The sequence below is a fragment of the Colossoma macropomum genome, unplaced genomic scaffold, assembly GCF_904425465.1.
Source record: "Colossoma macropomum unplaced genomic scaffold, Colossoma_macropomum, whole genome shotgun sequence".
Classification (NCBI taxonomy): Eukaryota; Metazoa; Chordata; class Actinopteri; order Characiformes; family Serrasalmidae; genus Colossoma; species Colossoma macropomum.
This window is the reverse complement of record NW_023494802.1, coordinates 39,845,025-39,863,873: the sequence shown is the minus strand read 5'-3', so window position 1 is coordinate 39,863,873 and position 18,849 is coordinate 39,845,025. Positions and strand designations below refer to the sequence as shown.

The 18,849-nt window shown below is 39.8% G+C and overlaps 1 pseudogene; it reads right to left on the bottom strand.

Moving 5' to 3' along the window:
- Window positions 1-5,617: 5,617 nt before the first annotated feature.
- On the bottom strand, window positions 5,618-18,487 carry LOC118822934 (annotated as a pseudogene).
- Between the last annotated feature and the right edge of the window lie 362 nt (window positions 18,488-18,849).

The window sequence follows — 18,849 nt, the reverse complement described above, 5'->3', positions numbered from 1 at the left end:
GAGAGAGAGACCACCATTTCTATAGGATTGCGTCATGATGGGCGTTACTAGTGAGATGTTTATACCAGAAAATAGATGACATAATCTTACCTGTTAGGAGGTCAGAGACCTTCCAGTTTTTTAAAGCACTGCAGACAAAGTTCAGGAGCAAAGAAAACATTTGCAACTGTTGCAACATCAGGAACTCTCTGCATACAGAGACTGACAACAGAGTTCTCTTACAGTCTAGAACAGTGGTTCTCATACTGGTTCTCAGAGCTCCCTAGACAGTCCATATTTTTGCTTTATTACTATGCATTGCAAGTTAAGTTGGAGCAAAAATGTGGACTATATGGAGAGAGAGAGAGAGAGAGAGAGAGGAGAGAGAGAGAGACAGAGACACCATTTCTATAGGATTGCGTCACGATGGGCGTTACTAGTGAGATGTTTATACCTTACCTCTTAGGAGGTCAGAGACCTGGAGGTTCTTTAAATCCTTTGGAGGTGAACAATGATTCATTTTTGGTACATGTTCTGAGCTGCTCTCCTTTTTTGCAATCATTTTTTTTTAAAACTTAAAAAAATCAGATGGATTTAAAATCAGCAGTTTTCATAAATCACCAATTTTCATGGTCAAAAAGTTAAAAACACCATGAAGCTGTGAAGATAAACTGTGCAGACAAATCCAGGCAAAAGTCTAGTCTGAGTTGAACACTCAAAACCTACAAAACACTATCTAACAACATATTGTTACTTATTAGTCCGTTTTATTAATATTAATTCATGGATCCTTCCAATTTAAAATGCTTTAGGTTTTCCTACAGAGAAAGTTGTTAGATATAAATTAGGTTTTTTTAAAAATGGCTAGCAGGCACATTTAAGTTGATCTCAGACCAGTTTTATGTATCTTATTCATATTAAACTCGCTTATTTCTGTACACCTGAATTTACATACTCAAATCTTAGGCTGGTCCAGGTAACCTGCCTCTGGATCTGGACTGAAAGTACAACAGCCCCCTCCAGTGGAGGACTGTGGAAATGTTCGACTGATTTGATTCCAGAGGAGGTGAGGTAACCTAGGTTTTCTCAAACTTTAAACAGCCAGGGACCCCTCCCAGTTTGAAAATAAATCCTTGGACCCCCACAAATCTATTCTTTTAAAAAAATAATCCAGATAAAAAATATTAAGCGCATTAGGCAAATATGTACCATCATATTTATTTGGTGAGAGCAGGTGCTCTGTCTTGCTTTTAGAAATCTGCTGAGCTACTAAATAAGTGCTTTACTATGAAGTTTTGGCCTGACTAGTACTGTAATTCATCTTTAACAGTGAATTCAATAGTACCAGTTACAGTGCTGTTACACGTGTTGTTAATTGTTAACACAGTTGTTATGAGTATTTAATAATAATGTGTTCTTTGATGTATTTTGCCATACAGACAGAAAAACACATGTATGGGTAAGTAGATAGGCAGGCAGGCAGGCGGGCAGATAGATTGACAACTCTTCAATAATCAATAGAATTTGGGTAACTTGTTGATTGAGTAGCTAACGGAGCAATTCCTTTTTTGCATCGGGACAATGCAGAGCTGAACAGCATTCTTCCTTCATTAAATAAAATCATCATTTGAAAAATAGCGTTTTGTGTTTAGTTATGTTATCTTTGTCTAATATTAAAGGTAGTTTAACATTTAAGTGTGACAAATATGCTAAAAACAGATGAATATTTAAAAATTAAAAGTAAAAATGAAGTGACCCTTATTAGTCTCACAATGGGGAAATTTCACCTCCACATTTTAACCCTCTATGCAGATGGGAAACACCACATACACACTAGTGAACACACACTAGGGGGTGGCGAGCACACTTGCCTGGAGCAGTGGGCAGCCCTATCCGTGGCACCCGGGGAGCGGTTGGGGGTTAGGTGCCTTGCTCAGGGACACTTCAGTCACATACTGTCGGATCAGGGGATTGAAGCGTTGACCTTCCGGTCACAAGGCTGGTTCCCTAACCTCCAGCCCATGACTGCCCCCAATTTATATGTATGTTTGTATGTATGTATGAACATACATACATACAAACAAATATACATTGAGTGTTTTGATCTAGTAAATTTGAAAATAAATACATTTTACACACTATACCAGCTCCACATAACACACCCTGAACACCCTGTACCTAATTCACTTTTACACAAACACACGCACATCTTATGACCTGTAATGTCATAAACTTTGTACTCTCTGGCACTTTTCACCTGCATTCCCTTGAGCCCTGAACTCTCACTGAGAGACCTGATAACAGAGTTCATTTATTAAAGCTGTAGTTTCAGTAACACTTCAGTGTAGGAGACATTAAAATGCTCCTTTAAGCCTTTTCAAGCCAGTAGATGCTAATTAACAAACCACTTACTACATTATTAAAAAATAAATTGTTAATTAGATTAAATGAAGCACTTTTTTCAGGGAAGTTTTCTTTATTATACATCATAAACTTTTGCACATCATTTTACATGTCTATTATTATGCCTTTATTAAACCTTAAAAAGCCAGAATCCAGTAACCTATCAGTTCAATGACTGCTTATTAACTTAATTATTGATAATTATTAATACTTTATTAAGCAGTAACTACAATCAAACATTTTACAGAGCACTTTTATTTGTGTATTTCACATCAAATATTGTGTGCAAACCTTAATTGAGTATTGGGCTCTCTAAGGTGTTTATTTTCTTTTGATTTTTCTTAAAAGCTCAATAATAAACCATAAATGTAGAATCTTAAATATGTCTCTTTCATTTTATTTGTCACAACTTTTCTTTGTTTTAAATTTGAAACTCAAAATTCATGAAGTAAATGAAAAACATTCCTGATTTTTAATGTGGTTTCAGATGTTTGGACCCCAGTGTGATGTGTTAAAGAAGAGGAACTCAGAAGCGCACAAAGGCATTTCTAATGCAAACCTGCAGAATTCTGCAAATAACTCACTCTAAAGGCAAACTGGAAAGTGGGATCAGAAGGGTAATGATCTGAATCATCTGCATTATAAAAATGTCTTGGAATGTTGTATTTAAAAGAAAAGTTCAATAGTTTGCCTTCTAAGACAATAAACAGATTCCAAATAAGTCAAAAATGTCCAAATACTCTTTGGGACTACTGTACAAACCCACACATATGAACACAAGAATGCTCAGACACTGGACTGTTCAAATTTTGTCCAGTTCTATGACTCTGGGGCTGGTTGGCACATTATGAAGTGTCATACAGTGTGAAATGCAGACAGGCATGGCGTTTATAGCTTCATGGCAATGTTTTTCACTCTCAAGACCTATAAATTATGTCCTATAAAAACAACACTGTAATCCATCTGTAACAGTGAATACATCACAACACTTACATTGTGGGTGCATGTATTGTTAATGTATAATTGTAAACTTATTAAAGACACTTAACACAAGTAGGACCGACCTGCATAATCTTTCGGATTTACTGGATGTTATCAAACCACCACTGTTTTCCTATAGTCATATATTGGCTTCTGTTCAAACCTGAGCCTTTCCAGAAGTTTTACAGTAGTTGTGCTAAATAGAGCTTGTGCAAGTAGACTGTCTCATCAGTTTTACTGAGCCTTCAAATCTGGTGTGTTTTCACACTTAACACCTTCCCACACTTTTTTTGCACTTAACACCTACCTCTGTTTAGTCAGTATATAAGCCCGGGCTTTAGTCTAGCTCATTGTGAGGTATTGCTTCTTTCAATAGAGCTACTGAAAGATACAGTGAAAGATGTGTGAATTTCATTTGCAGTCTGTAGCCTTTTTGGGTTATGTCATTAACCCCAGTGGTGTCATGTTGGATGACCATAAGGTTGACACTGTGTGAACTGGCCCAAGCTAGCTTTGGTCAAAGAAAAACACTTTTTAGGATTTGTCAGCCTTTACCGACACTTTATTAGAAACTTCAGCTGCATTGCTGCACCTGTCACTGCCCGTCTGAAAGGTTCCCGTAGAAAACTGGCTTGGCTTCCACAGGCCGAGAGTGCTTTTGAGACACTAAAAGAGATGTTTACCTCTGCACCAGTATTAAAACAACCTGATCCTTCTGAGCCTTTCGTGGATGCTTCCAAAACTGGGATAGGAGTGGTCTTATCTCAACGTACCGCAAATCACCCTAAGTTACTCCCCATTTCTTTTTACTTGTACAAACTCACACCCATGGAACGTAATTACAGAGTAGGGGATTGTGAGCTCTTGGCCAATAATTGGCTCTTGAAGAATGGAGACATTGGTTAGAGGGTGCTAATCACCCTTTCGTTGTGCTTACAGATCCCAAGAATCTAGAGTACCTGCATACAGCTAAACATCTCACCCCTCAACAAGCACACTGGTCATTATTCTTTTCTAGATTCAGATTCAGTGTTTCTTTTCAACCCAGATTGCACAACACAAAAGCAGACACTGTATCTATAATCTATCAAGATAAGGAGGTAGGAGAGAATATCTTTCCGTCATGTTAGCATTTCTTCTAATCCCTGAACAGTGTAGGGATAGACTTGTAACTTGGGCCCATTCCCCACTCATCTTGGGTCATCCAGGTGAGACCAGAACTAAGCAGCATTATCGAATTGCTACTGGTGGGAATCCATGAACGTGGACATTTATAAATTTGTGTCCACCTGTTCAACATGCTTACACTGCCAGTAAACTCATGCCCTTGCCTGTGCCTGCTAGAGCCTGGTCACACATAGCCAGTGTCTTTATCACTGACCTGCTAGAATCACAAGGATTCACTACTATTCTTACTATTGTAGATAGGTTTTCTCACAGTGTACGTTTCATTCCATTTGCTTCTTTACTTACTACATTTCCAACAGCCAAAACATTAGTTAACCAAGTCTTCCGGTACTTTGGGATACCAAAGGATATCCTGTCTGGCAGGGGTCCCCAGTTTACATCACAGGTTTGGTCTGCTTTCTTCAAGCACATAGGAGTTTCAGTTAGTCTAATTTTGGGGTATCATCTGCAATCTAATTACCAATGTGAATGTGTGAATCAAGAATTAGGGAAATTCCTAAGGATTTTTTGTTATAATAACCCTACTGACTGGTTCCAGGTCTCTGCCCAAGGGATCTCCCTAGGATGGTTTCTCCTAGCTGAAAAGCTGGCCATGGAAGGACCCCATCTGTCCAGTGTTTCAGTGCTAGCTCTTTGTGAGGTAATGCTTTTTTCGATTAGAGCTACTGAGCGTTTCATCCTGTGTTTATTTCTTGCCTGTGTATCGGACTTTGTTTCTGTATTTTTCACCCTTTTGCCTTACCCCTTTTGGATTGTGTTTGACTTTTTCTGTCTTTGTTATGTTTGTCCCTTTTTTGGATTTGGCTTGTGCTGGATTTGACCAACGTTGACCATGAGTAATGATTATGTTCAAACTAGTAAAGCTTCATTTCCTGATTTTACCCGCAAGTGTCTGGCCAGTTCTGTCTCATTATAGAGAGTTGACTCCAGAATACTTGGAATCAAACAGCTCTTTAATTTTGTGATTTTTTGGTGTTGGATGGTATGCATCACATAACTTCTGATCTGAAAACGAGTCCTACTCCGGCTGTCCCCAGTGCTGAGGCTAGTATAAATCTACCTCTGTTGCACACGGACCCTCAGGTAAACACCAGCAGCAGACTCACCCAGAGAGAATGGCAGAAAGGCGTAGTTTCTGCAGGACCGTCCTTTCTCATCCATAAAGTTCTCTGGATTGAACGTGTCTGGATACTTCCAGTGCTCTTTGTCAGTTAAGATGGCCATTAAGTTGACCATCATCTCAGATCCCAAAAGAAACAAATAAATAACACATATGTAATAATGTTAATTAAATGTTTTGACCAGTAGATGTGCACTCAAAGTTTTCATTTTATATATTGAATCCCAATAAAACAGAAAATAGATGGAAATTGCTATAGAATATGTTAAATATGCAAGACAGCAAGACATGATAAAAGTTGTCCAATGACATCTCATTAGGGCTGGGCCAGATAATCTGAAAACACAAATATTCTTTCGTAACATTGGTATTCATTTCTATGTTTTGCCTTGGTAAGCTTTGACTGATCTTCTTTTATTTATAGTTTAATTTATTTACAATTTGTATCAATTGTTTTTGGCAAAGATTGTTCTTTGGTTATACTTGCACTCACACTTCCATTAAATTTATATTCCTATTGATTCAGCATTCCATCCTTCATACATTCATAGATCCATTTATTCCATCTGTCTTTTATTCAGGCTACAATGCCTCTATCCCATTATTACCATGGGCAGGTGGTATCCTCGTAGCTCTGTTGATTGTGTGGTTTGGTGCATCACACCAAGAGGAAGGATGCTGGCACAGCGCTGGATTTCATAAACAGTGGCGCAAGGGTATGGGTAGCTGTGAGCGGTCTTCCATGCATGGAGAGTGGTCAGAACCCAGCACCCGAACGATCTCTTCATGACAGCACTCTGACGAGACACAAAGGACACAAAAAACTAGATGATGGTACAGCATCATTGTCACTGACCAAATACTGATACAAAAATATCAACAGAAAGTTTAAGGTAACAAGATAAATACCATTCTTTACATCACACCTGGTGGAAAAATGAAAACAGGTCAAGGGTATTGGTGACCAACAGCAGTACCTTGCACATCGGGATGGTCCATCATGTAAATGATCTCCCATCTGAGGGTGGTCACTGTAGTTTCGGTCCCAGCCAAGAATAAGTCAGAAATCGACCTTATCATGTTCTCCACATGGAATGTACAGTCTTTCTTGACTCTCGCTGCTCAAAACAAGGAAACATTCAATTCTGTTACATAGATGCTACCAAAGAATACAGATGGCTGCTCAAGTATTGATACTTATAATCTACAGTAGAAAACTCAACTCCGCTGTCCCCACGTTGACAACTTCAAAAAATAATCCACACAGAAAATATTCCACCTTATAAAACGAGTGTTCTGAGAGCACAGATAACTAATGGATGAATTAAAATAGATGTGCTGGAGAAATGTGAAGTGTGCAGTAGTTAGCGAAACTCCATTCTCTACACTGCTTTCAAAACAAAGAGCATCCCTTGAAGTTTGACCTCAAACCTTGGTCATCTCAATCAGGTAGGCATCAGTGAAGTCCTGGGGGTTGTCTGTGTTCAGAGTCTTCTTGTGCTCCTCCACAGTTTCAAGGATAAATTCTTTTAAGGATTGAGCATTATGCCAGATCTCCTGCTGTGGTCCTGGAAAATATTTTATAATGGGGAACAAGTTGAAGATCTGAAGAAAAAAAAGGAGCAAGAATTTCATAATACATTTCATCATTTAAGTTTGCAGTTTGTTTAAACATAAGCACTTCAAGCACATCATAGCATAGCTTTTTTAGATAAATCATATTGTTTTGTGATTTGGTGGTTTTCTACATGATCTGTGAAACTGACATCACCCGGAAAACTCCTGGTAATTACCTGCGCCGCAGATGATCCAGCAAAGCGAATGTTTTCATTCAGAATTTCTAGCAGCTTAGCAAAGCGCTTGTTGTCATACTCGAAGCAGTCTCCAAAGATGATGGAGCAGATTATGTTGGAAACTGCATTCATAAATTGGTGGATGGGATAAAAAGGCTTCCCTTCAAAAATAAATGCAGAAGAATGTATGTGATGAGGGAAAAGGCACAGAGACAGAGCCATGAAAATATGAGTTTTTGTCAAAAATCAAACACTCATGTATCTGTCAGCCAAAAATGCCCTCTTGTCCTACTGTCAGTACGACTTTTAAGATATTAATGAGATTTAACATTAATCATTAATGAACTATTTATGTAGTGGACTGAATAAGCATTAACTTGTCAACATTGATTTGAACAAATATTCAAACTGTCATTAGGCATTAATTGCCTATAAAACAAACTCCAGAATATGAAACAAATACTAATTTTAAAAGACAAACAATACAATGCATTGACTCTAGTGCTGCAGCCTGCCATTGTAACTGTACATCAGACAAAGATAACCTGACCACAGAACTGCACTAAGAAGGCATAGACAGTAATTTATCATCTACCTTCCTGTTTGAGCATCTCCTTAATGTGCCTCCTCAGGCACACGCTCGTCCACAGTTTTCCTTCCCAGACCAAAGTCATGCAGCGTGTGCAGAGCAAAGCAGCGCTGCTGTCTCCAAGAATGACCATAAGTGGCCAACACAATACCTGAGAAAGGCAGAGAGAAGTAAAGGGAGATAAAAAGACAAAGATGGTGGGAAAGAATGTAAAAAAAATTGTCTAAGTATGTGCATCTTTCCCTGGAGAAGGAATAAAACTTACACTTTCCATTAAAAAAAAAGTACAAGTCGCAGCAAAAGTAAATCAAAGTCATGCCACACTAACCATAGCCTTTGTTGATCCACTGAATTAAAGGGTGAAGCGGTCTCCCAGAAAACACGGTCCTATTCTGAACAAAAGCCTCCTTTGCAACCTGCATGTTGTTCAGTACGATTGTGGGCTTCTTGCCCAGGTATATGGAGCACATCTCACCATATTTCGGCAACTGAAGGGATGGAAAATGTTTACACTCCCTACAGCTTTGGAATTGTCAAGTGTATGTGCTGATACAACAGTGTCCACACTTGGTTTCAGGTGTGCTTGCAGTAAATTATATTCTTTCCATAGTTCAGCAACTTTCTCTGTTGTAATAAACTTGATTCTATTAATCACAGTTTTGATTTTTAAGCTTACATTCATGGCATTTATGACACCCAGTTATCCATAGCAATTGCTCTGTTTTACACTCACAGAATGCATTCTTAGATTGTAAAAATAGGAGTCTAAAATTATTCTTGAACTAAGATACTGCTAATGAGGGCTGTTACCTAGACAAAGATGCTCAATACAGAAAAAAGGCATTGCCACTGCAATACAAAGCAAGACAAGCAATTCAAGTGCTCTAAAAAGAAAGAGCTTTTAGAGACAGCGAGGAGCAGCCAGGCAAAATTTATTCCACCACGTGTTCCTGGACAGAGAAAGGTCTTGAAGCTTCTCCTCAAATCAAAAACGATGGATGGAATACACAGAAGACCTCTACAAAAGAGATGCCAATTGTAAGACACTTTTGTTTATGTTGGCTGCATAGAACAACCTATAGTGCTAGAAGTCAGACAGGTGCTGACATCATTGCCAAAGAAGAAATTATGCATCTATCTGGCTCTGATATTCATAAAGACTCCATTTCCCAGAAATCTCTCAGAGATCAAAAGACCAATGAACTTTTAGAATTCACCCGTCACCATTCCCGTTCACCTCAATACTGATCTGTTTGACCTGCTCTATGTATTATATGACTAGATCTAGCTTAATATTTAAGCCTGGGCTTTAGTGTAGGTTCTTTGTGAGGTATTGCTTCTCTCTGTAGAGCTACTGAGCATTTCTGCCTGTTATATTGCCTTTGTGTTTTCTTGATCGTGTTTTTGGACTTCCTGACTTTCCTTTTTGTCTTTGCCCTTTGTATCTGGTTGCCTGATATTGTTTGTTATGTTTGTCATTCTCTGTATTTTTCACCTGTATACTGACTAAGAGTATTGGCAAATCCTTTTCAAGTAAAGCCTCATTTCTTGTTTTTTACCATGAGTGTCTGCCTGGTTCTGTCCCATTACAGAATATCTCGCCTTCAATGCAGATGGCGGACTATGAGGCAGGCCATTGCTAATCAGGGGCCGGATAACGCCAACGAGTTTTGGCAGTTTTGGCAACCCTGAGAAATGCCAGTTTTTTTTTTTACTTTAGTGCTCAATTTTCTTTAATAACTCTCTTCTGAGCTCTGATCAGACCCTGATCAGATCCTTATTAGTATCATGTCTGAGTGATCAAGCTTACCACTATCAAGGCTACTGTTGTCTGGCCCAAGGCCCAGAACTATTTCTATGAACAAAATTTTCATATGGTTTTTGATCACCCTCATGATGGCCAAGTCAATGGTGAACTTTTAACAAAACTCTACCAGGGTAATCATTTAGTTTCAGATTAGTCGCTAGAATTCTGTACCTGGGCAGCTGGTAATGGATGGAATGAACCAGCTTTATTGGTTGTTTCAACAAAGAATGAATCCTGAAATTCTTACTGAGTTTGCTTGAAGAGATGACAACTTAACACTCGATCAACTCATTCACCTAGGCATTCGTCTTGACCAACTTTTTTATTATTGTAGACATCAAAGTACTAAAAGAAGCATTAAACTACCAGTATCAGTGCCTAGTGAAACCAACAAACCGGAAGAAGCCATGCAAGGTGATTCATCATGCCTGTCACAAGAGGAGAGGCTGTACTTGTACTATGGCAGTGCTGGTCACGTTTTGCATGACTGCCGGGCCTGTCCGCATACACCTCAGGTGCTGACTCTGGAAAGCATGTGGAGTAGTCTCCACTCTAAAGTAGTGAGTATTCCCATAAAGGGGTTGGTTTCCAAATCTTTCCTTATGCATGTTACTGTTTATTGGCAGGAGACTTCTCTTGTTGTTGCAGCCCTAATCAATTTGGATGCGGAGGGAAAATTCATTCATGCTTGGCTCATGGAACAGCTTCAAATCCCCCTGATGCCCCTGAGGACCCCACTACAAGTGGCTGCACTGGAGGGAGAACCCATTGGAACTGGATCCATCACAAAAAAAAATAAAAGTGATCTACATGATGAACTGATTTTGTTCTTAGTGTTAGAATCCTCTGAATTCTTTGTCATTCTAGGTCTTCCCTGGCTAGAGAAGCACAACCCTCCATTTCCTGGACCAATCATGAGTTAATCTCCTGGCCAGATTTTTGCCTACAAAACTGTATCACTTATCCATCTGTTACCGTGAGATCTACCTCTATTGAAGGCCCCAATATGGACAGCCCCGGAGCATTCCTAAGGAATACACTGACATTCTCAAAGTCTTTAGCAAAGAAAATGCCAACATGCTATCCCCCTCAACCATCTGTATGATTCCTCCATAAATCTCATAGATTATGCTTCTCTAAACAAATCTAGAGTATACCTATTGATAGAATCCAAACCCGGGAGACTCGATCTGTTTGTTGGACAGGTGAAGCTTATTTGTTGCGCGCGCAGGTTCCAGACATCCAGCCAGCCCCCTTATACAATGGGCTGTCACACTTTTATAGCTGGACTGATGCCAAGATTAGACCCAGCGTATACAGGACAAGTAACAGGTGTGACAACATGACCATATAAGGAGAAAGACAACAATAGGCAACCTAAAATACAACTTCAAAACACACACACACACACAACACAGCACATTAACTTCCTTCACTATTAACTCAGAAGGAGGAATGTGCTATGAATACATACATTCGGGAAGCATTAGACCAGGGTTTTATAAAACCTCACCAGTAGCTTCTGGCTTCTTTGTTAAGAAGAACAATGGTGTCTCCACCCCTTGTATAGACTACCAAGGCCTGAACCAGATTACTTAGAAATATCTGCATTCACTTCCACTCATTCCTATAGCATTAGAGCAGCTGGGAGGGGCACAGTACTTCACGTAATTGGACCTGCACAGTGCTTACAATCTGGTGAGAATTAGAGACGGTGACAAATGGAAGACTGCCTTCGTCAACACTAGACTGCACTATGAGTATTTAGTCATGCTGTTCGGCCTGTCAATTGCTCCCTCCTTGTTTCATGCTTTCATTAATCATTTATTTCATTGCATGATTGGAAAATTTGTTATTGCATATATAGATAATATTCTCATCTACTCTCCTGATCTAGAAACCCATGTACAACAGGTCCGTTCAGTCCTCAAACAACTTCTAGAGAACAGTCTTTGTGTAAAAGGTGAAAAGTGCAGTCTGTGTCCTTTCTGGGTTATATTATTAGTGCTAACGGAACTGCTATAGATGACTACAAGATAGATGCCATAGTTAACTAGCCCAAACCCACTACCATAAACTTTACGCATTTTTTATTTGCATTTTATTCCTAATTTTAGCAGTATTGCTGCACCCCTGACAGCCCTCTTAAAGGGTTCCCCCTGAAAATTGAGTTGGTCTCCACAGTCTGATAGTGCTTTCCTTACCCTCAATGAAACATTTACATCTGCCCCGTGTTAAAACATCCTAAACATCAGAACCATTCATTGGCGAGACTGGGGAGTGCACTGTCCTGTCTTAAAAATCTGGAGAACCACCTAATTTACACCCCATAGCATTAACACCCACAGAATGCACTTATGGCATTGGGGATCATAATCTCTTACAGTAAAATTAGCCTTAGAGGAATGGACATACTGGTTGGAAAGTGCTAATCACCCTTTCACAGTCCTGACTGATCATAAGAACCTCAAATATCTCTGTACCACTAAATGACTAAATTCTTGTCAAGCACACTGGTCCTTATTCTTTTCTAGGTTCAATTTCAAGATTTGCTTTTGCCCAGGATCCTGCAACACTGAGGCTGACTCATTATCCAGAGTTTATCAAGGACAGGAGGAGATAAACAGAAATCAGAAACCTGAGAACATTCTCTGAAGACATTCTGTCTGATAGGGGACCTCAGTTCACATCACAAGTCTGATCAGCATTCTTTGAGCACATTGGTGTATCTGTTAGCTTGACGTCAGGCTATCATCCACAGTCTAATGGACAATGTGAGTGAGTAAATCAGGAATTAGGAAAATTCCTGAGGATTACTGGTCATAACAAGGAATCATGAACCAGCCATTCAGAAGCCATTCAGAACCCAAACAGAAGAGAAGATATTCTGGAGAAACACTATCCATATGGTTGCTAGGAGTCAAAAACAATAATAATAAAATGACAGCAAGACTTTGTGCAACTTCAGACAGAATGATACTCAAAGAACATGGCAAGATCACAAGATCCAGGAACGTAAAGCAGCTCATTGTTGGAATTCATCTTCAGATGGTGAGCTGCCATCCATGATTAGATATCAGGCAGACGTGCCTAGATGCAACTGGAAACTGAAGTGTCAGAAAGTGGGAAGGATTAGTTGAGTGTCATCATAGCAGTGGTATGAGATGCCACTGACAGGAGATTACATCACTAAAATAGCAAGTATCATGAGAAAACAGGATCCAGCACCATGTCTTGTGGGACACAAATGAAGAGTCTGCATGTAGTGGAAGTGGACCCTGTCCATGTCACCTAATAAAACATCCCTCCAGATAGGACTAAAACCAATTCTATGCAAAAGGCAGTGTTTCCAACATGCAATGGTGGTGATTCCAATGCTGTTGAGAACATACTGGAGAATCTACTGGCTGACTGTGTTAAAGGCTGTAGAGATCAGGACAGTTGAGAGTTTAGCTGAACGTCCTATGCAGAGCTTCTCTACCTCTGCTACAAAAGAAGTTTCTGTAGAGTGCACAGATGTGAAGACAGACAGGCTGGGATCCTTTAGCTTGTTCTGAGTGTAAAATAAATATTACTGATCATTGACAACTAATTAAAGATTTTGGTAAAGGGAAAGAAATGAGAGATACAAATTGCTCCTGATGTCAGATCTGTCTTAAGTGGTCCTATTTAGAATATGTACCACTCTAGCAGTCCTGAAGGCACACAACTTTATGACAACTAGATGGTACACAACTTGATGAGAAGAATCTGTTTCTGTTGGTAGTGAATAGGAGAAGCAGACTGCAAGATTTCACATGTCTAGAGCTGTGTGTATTGGATGGGGTCCATGGAGTCCAGTGGGCAGATGTCCAGATTACTGGATGTCAGTAGCTGTAGGATGCTGTCTGTGGAAACAAGAGTGTCTAACTTAAACTATGTGTGATACAGTAGAGTCTAGATCCTTGAATCTACACAGTATAAATATATAATCCCTGAACCCAGTGTCTGTGATGGACTGGCGACCTGCCCAGGGTGTTTCCTGCCTTCTGCCAAATGACCGCTGGGATAGGCTCCAGGAGGATAAGCGGCTTAGATAATGTGTGTGTGTGTGTGTGTGTGTGTGTGTGTGTGTTTGCATGTGAGTGTGTGTGTGTGAACCCAGTACTTAGCATTTTACATGAATCTGAGACTAGAGATGAATATGGTTCAGTGCCTACAGGAGTAAATGACATTACTCACAGTTAGCTTGTACACACTGGCCAGAATGTGTTGACCTGTTGAGATCCAAAATCAGAGCACAAACCACTGGCTAGAAAGACCTGTAAGAGTGCTATGCAATTGAAGAATACTATGGCTGGACCTTCAAATCAGTTAAACGCAAACTGGCAATTCACATGTAATGTGTGGACACTTCTGTGCACTGATTTTTATTAAACCAAAGGTGAACAAGTCCCCTGCTCTCTATGGTAAATACTAGCTAGTGCTCGTTGCACTGTAACAACAATGAGACTTTTGGATATTAATTGTGAAAGGAAAGTGAGTATCTCTCATGGATGGCTACTTCCAGGGGAAATCACAGAGAGAATGGCCATGGATCAATTTCTCTGAGCCCTCTCTCCTGAGCAAAGAAAGGCTGTGAGCCTAAAGAATCAAGGTTGGGAGAAGGTGGGATGGAGCAGAGCTTTCCCAAGAATTTAACAAAGGTCCTGAACGTCATCCATAAACATACCCTGGCTTCAAGTATAACATAGCCATTTGCTTTTAACTAGACTATCAGACAACTGAAAAATCAAGGTTAGGTGCAGCACTCCTCATATCCTCTTCACTGCCATGGTGATATGGACAGATGGCTTTATTGTTTCTCTTCGTAGAGGTCTTCATATGTCTTGTAAAAGGATCCAGGGAGCTATTTTTAGCACACCAGAGCAGACAGCAGAAGCAAGGTAGATTTGTTTTGGTGAGCTTTGCTTTTATAAAGTTTGCTTTCCACAGCCTGAATTCTAGATTCTAATTTTACACTTTTTGTAACTGTAAAATTGCAGACAGTGTTTCATGTTAAAATGCAGAATGCAAACTAAGAAAGCCCAGCACTACACATCTGGCAGACACCACAGCAGTTTTTACATTCTCCTGAAGGATCTTTTGTAAATGGTCATGACTATATTCAATTACAAATCAATTAGAGTATCTTCTGCTTAAAAATGAGTATCAAAAAGAGGAAGAAGATCAATCTGATGTGTGCTAGTGAATATACCACCTCAAAAACAAAGTAAACTGACTGATCTGATGAAGGCCATTCGATCCTTTGAGAGCTGGGGCAGGTTACCTACAAAGGATAGTGGTTTGGGTCCAGGGGGGCTTCGGCTCCTGGAGGAATTCAACCTGAAGATCTCCAGGAAAATCAAAGAGAACAGACCACCCAGCAGGGCCAAGCTCACTGATGTCCAGTCCAACTATTTCAGTACAGACTCCATTCTGAGAGAAATACAGGACAGCACAATTGCTCACACCTTTTAACCAGGAGTGGAGGGGTAAGAGAGAGAGAGAGAGAGAGAGAGAGAGAGAGAATATTTTTGAAAACAACATTTTGACATTTCCATAGAATTGCATCACAATGCGCATTACTAGGGATAAGTTTTCCATAGTAATGCCCATAATCTGGCCTGTTATGTAAGTCAGAGAGCTTCCAGTTTGGTAAAGCACTGCAGACAAAGAAAACATCTGCAGCTGTTGCAACATCGAGTGACTTCTAAGCAAACAGAGACTGACAACAGAGTTAACTGTTCCCTTACAGTCTAGAACAGTGGTTCTCATAATCTCAGAGCTCCCCAGACATTCCAACAGTCCTTTTAAGATCCAATTGTGCACCTTAAATAGGTTTTTCCAGGTGGTACATATCTGTACCTTTTCATATCCTAATGTTTTAAAACAGAACAATAAATTAAAAAGCCTGGAGATGAGACAGGGTGTGACTTAAGGTACCCTGACTTAATCATGTTCCCTGACTTAAGGTACTAAGATGTATCCTTGAGGGTACCACCCCAGTGACAAGAGGGGCACTGCCCCAGTGACAGTTTAGTATCTTTTTTCTGATAGTGTATGGAAGAACCCACTGTCTGTCATTTCTGAAATGATTCATTAACTGTTGAAAGTTTGATTTTAATTTTTTTTTTTTTTACTTTCTAAGACAAGGAGAAATGTTGGTTAGCAGGCTAGCCTGTTAGCATCCGTGTTGCCCTTGCTTTTTCTTTCAGTCCACTGCTGCTCTTATAATCATGCTACCCCAAAGCTTTGCCATATCCCAATAACAAAATCTTGGAAGTTTGACAGTGAAGTGGGTAGCTGTGTGATTTTTAGTTAATAATATTATATGCAACTTGCCACAAACACATGCAGAAGTCCAGTACAATGCCATTGCTAAGCTCATCACATGTGAACATGTTAACTATTAAGACAACTGTTCAGTTTAATCATCCCTCAAAGCAGCTCAGTAACACTGAGATTAATAACTGACTCATCACAACGATTTATACACTGGCTTTAGCAGGAACTTCAGTGGTTGTAAAGAAGCTGTTTAATGAGATCTTCTTTAGAGTACATCTTTGCACACCTTGCTGATTTTAAATTAGTAAACAATCGTTGATGAATAATAATTTTACAGACACTTCATTTCTGTATTCTAAATACATATTCCCAATACTGGTGTTCCATTACATCCCAACCCTGCCAGTGTGATAGTGACGGCTTTATTAGACACTCTTTTATTTGTTCCATATACTCAAGTATCCATTAGACAGAACTAGGATTACTGCCTGATGACAATAAACCACCCCACAGTGCATCAGAACTCAGAACATGGAACGTCTATGCAAACCTGTAATGTTACAAATGACAATAAATACAACTGATATTATTGATAATCACAAGTTTTGGAGTTCAGTGCCACGGCTCGCTTATAAGATAATCCAAAGTCCAATTGGACGGATGTTAAGAAAGCACAAAGATGGTCCAGTTAGAGGAACAATTAAGCCCAGCTGGTGACGGATCATAAAGAGGGAAAAACCAGGACCATCACATTACACCTCCACCAGCCACACACACCCACGAGTGCAGTGACTTTGTCTGTGCTCCATCCTAAAAGATCAACTTTATACTACAAACCCTGCTGAGCCTCACAAATGACATGGCTACCAATGACAAGCTACTATGTCGCTAGCATTAACCACTAACAAAAAACCTAGCTTCAGCTTACCCTGCCACAAGCCTGCTTGTCTGTGCTCAATTCAAATGGTCCAACATCACACTACAAATCAACCTGAGCCTCAGAAATCCACTTTACGTCCACTGCTTCAGTACAGTGTGCTAGCTATGCTAACACTGACAGGATTTTAAACCAGCAAAGTATCAACATCTAATGATGTTAGAATGTCACGTCAAATTAACTTTAAGGTTATGATGTTTACCAGACCTCAAGTTTTGGTCAACATACCTCTGAAATTTCAACGTTAACTGTTGTCTGTATTCTACGTCAATGTGACGTAACCAGATATCTATTGATGTTGGTGGCCAGCTGGGTAAGCAAGAGCTTGCTCTTATTGAGACTGATTAGATGTGTTAGAGCAGAAGAAGTCATCCAGGTCTGGTACTGAACATTCATCCAGAGACATACCCAAACAAAAGTTTGGACACTCAAATTGTAAAATTTTGTTGATTTTCTAAATGTAAAGAAGTTGATACATCCTCTGCATGGAACAAATCCAACATATTTCTGCACTATTTTAATGCACAGTTACCACATTTTTGCTGATTTTAACATATTGGAAAAGAGAAAATGTAAAATGTGGTATGTGCAAAAGTATGGACGCCCTTCCAATCAGCCTCCAGCTTCCAACTGTTTTTTGTATTGAGCTAACAGCTTTCAACTTTTCCCTACAGACTGATTCTAGTTCAGAAATATTCCTAAAGCTGAAATGCCACTTCAATTATTTAATCTTTAGTTTCTTAACGGAGTTCTATCAAACCTTGCCTTCCTTTTATCCTGACAACGTTTCCTGAGCTTTCACAATGCATAAGGGCAAATCCACCAATTTTTCAACATTTCAGAATAATTACATGGCTGAGATATAGAAATTCAGAGTAGTTTTACGTGAAATGCTCTCTTCTAGAAAAACTTACTGAGGCTGTTCAAAGTGGTGTGATGCTTATGGCTGTGCTCTCAGAGACCGTCTTAAGCACTTGGTCATGGTGCCAGCGATAGCGCTCATCTCCAAAGGCCTTTTGGGCAGCCGCTGAGGAGGTGTTCCAAGGATCTTCATTTACAATGCTGAGGGCAGGAAGGTGTCTCACTTTTGCCCCAGACATGAAGCTGGACTTGGTAGGACATTGTAGACAGCTTGGATCCTGATGTGAATGAAGTCTGCTTGCCGGATGTTGGATCCGGTGATCTTTAGTTGCAGTACATTTTCCCATCCCAGCTGTCCCATCCCTAGCATCCTGCTGGCTTGTACCTCCTCCATGCCTGCCCTTGCTTCCTTCTGAATGAGATGCCACTCTTTGCCCAGCATGTTGTTGACCCTTGTCACCAGGAAGTTGCCTATGCCTGTCGCTACAGACCCCATTAATGCCATCTGCCTCAGCAGACTCATTTCTTGCCAGTTCAAATCTGGTTGGTTGCAGATGGCACTTGATCCCTGGGTTCTCTGTACTGGAGAGCTTCTCACGTCCGTGAAACCATGAACTTTTCAGCAAGGCCACTATTTGGGAGCTGCAAGGTGTAACTGATGCCGTACAAAGTCAGGTCTCAAGTTCCTCATTTAAAAAATAGAAGGTTATTAAATGTACATGAGTTTGTTAAAACACAGAGTGCTAAACAGATGGTAGCAGTCACTTTTAACCTGATCTCAACACAGTTTTATGTTTCTTATTTATGTTAAGCGTTTTTTGTTCACCTGAACATACATATTTAAATCTTAGGCTGGTGCAGGTTAAACTGCTTCTTGATCAAACA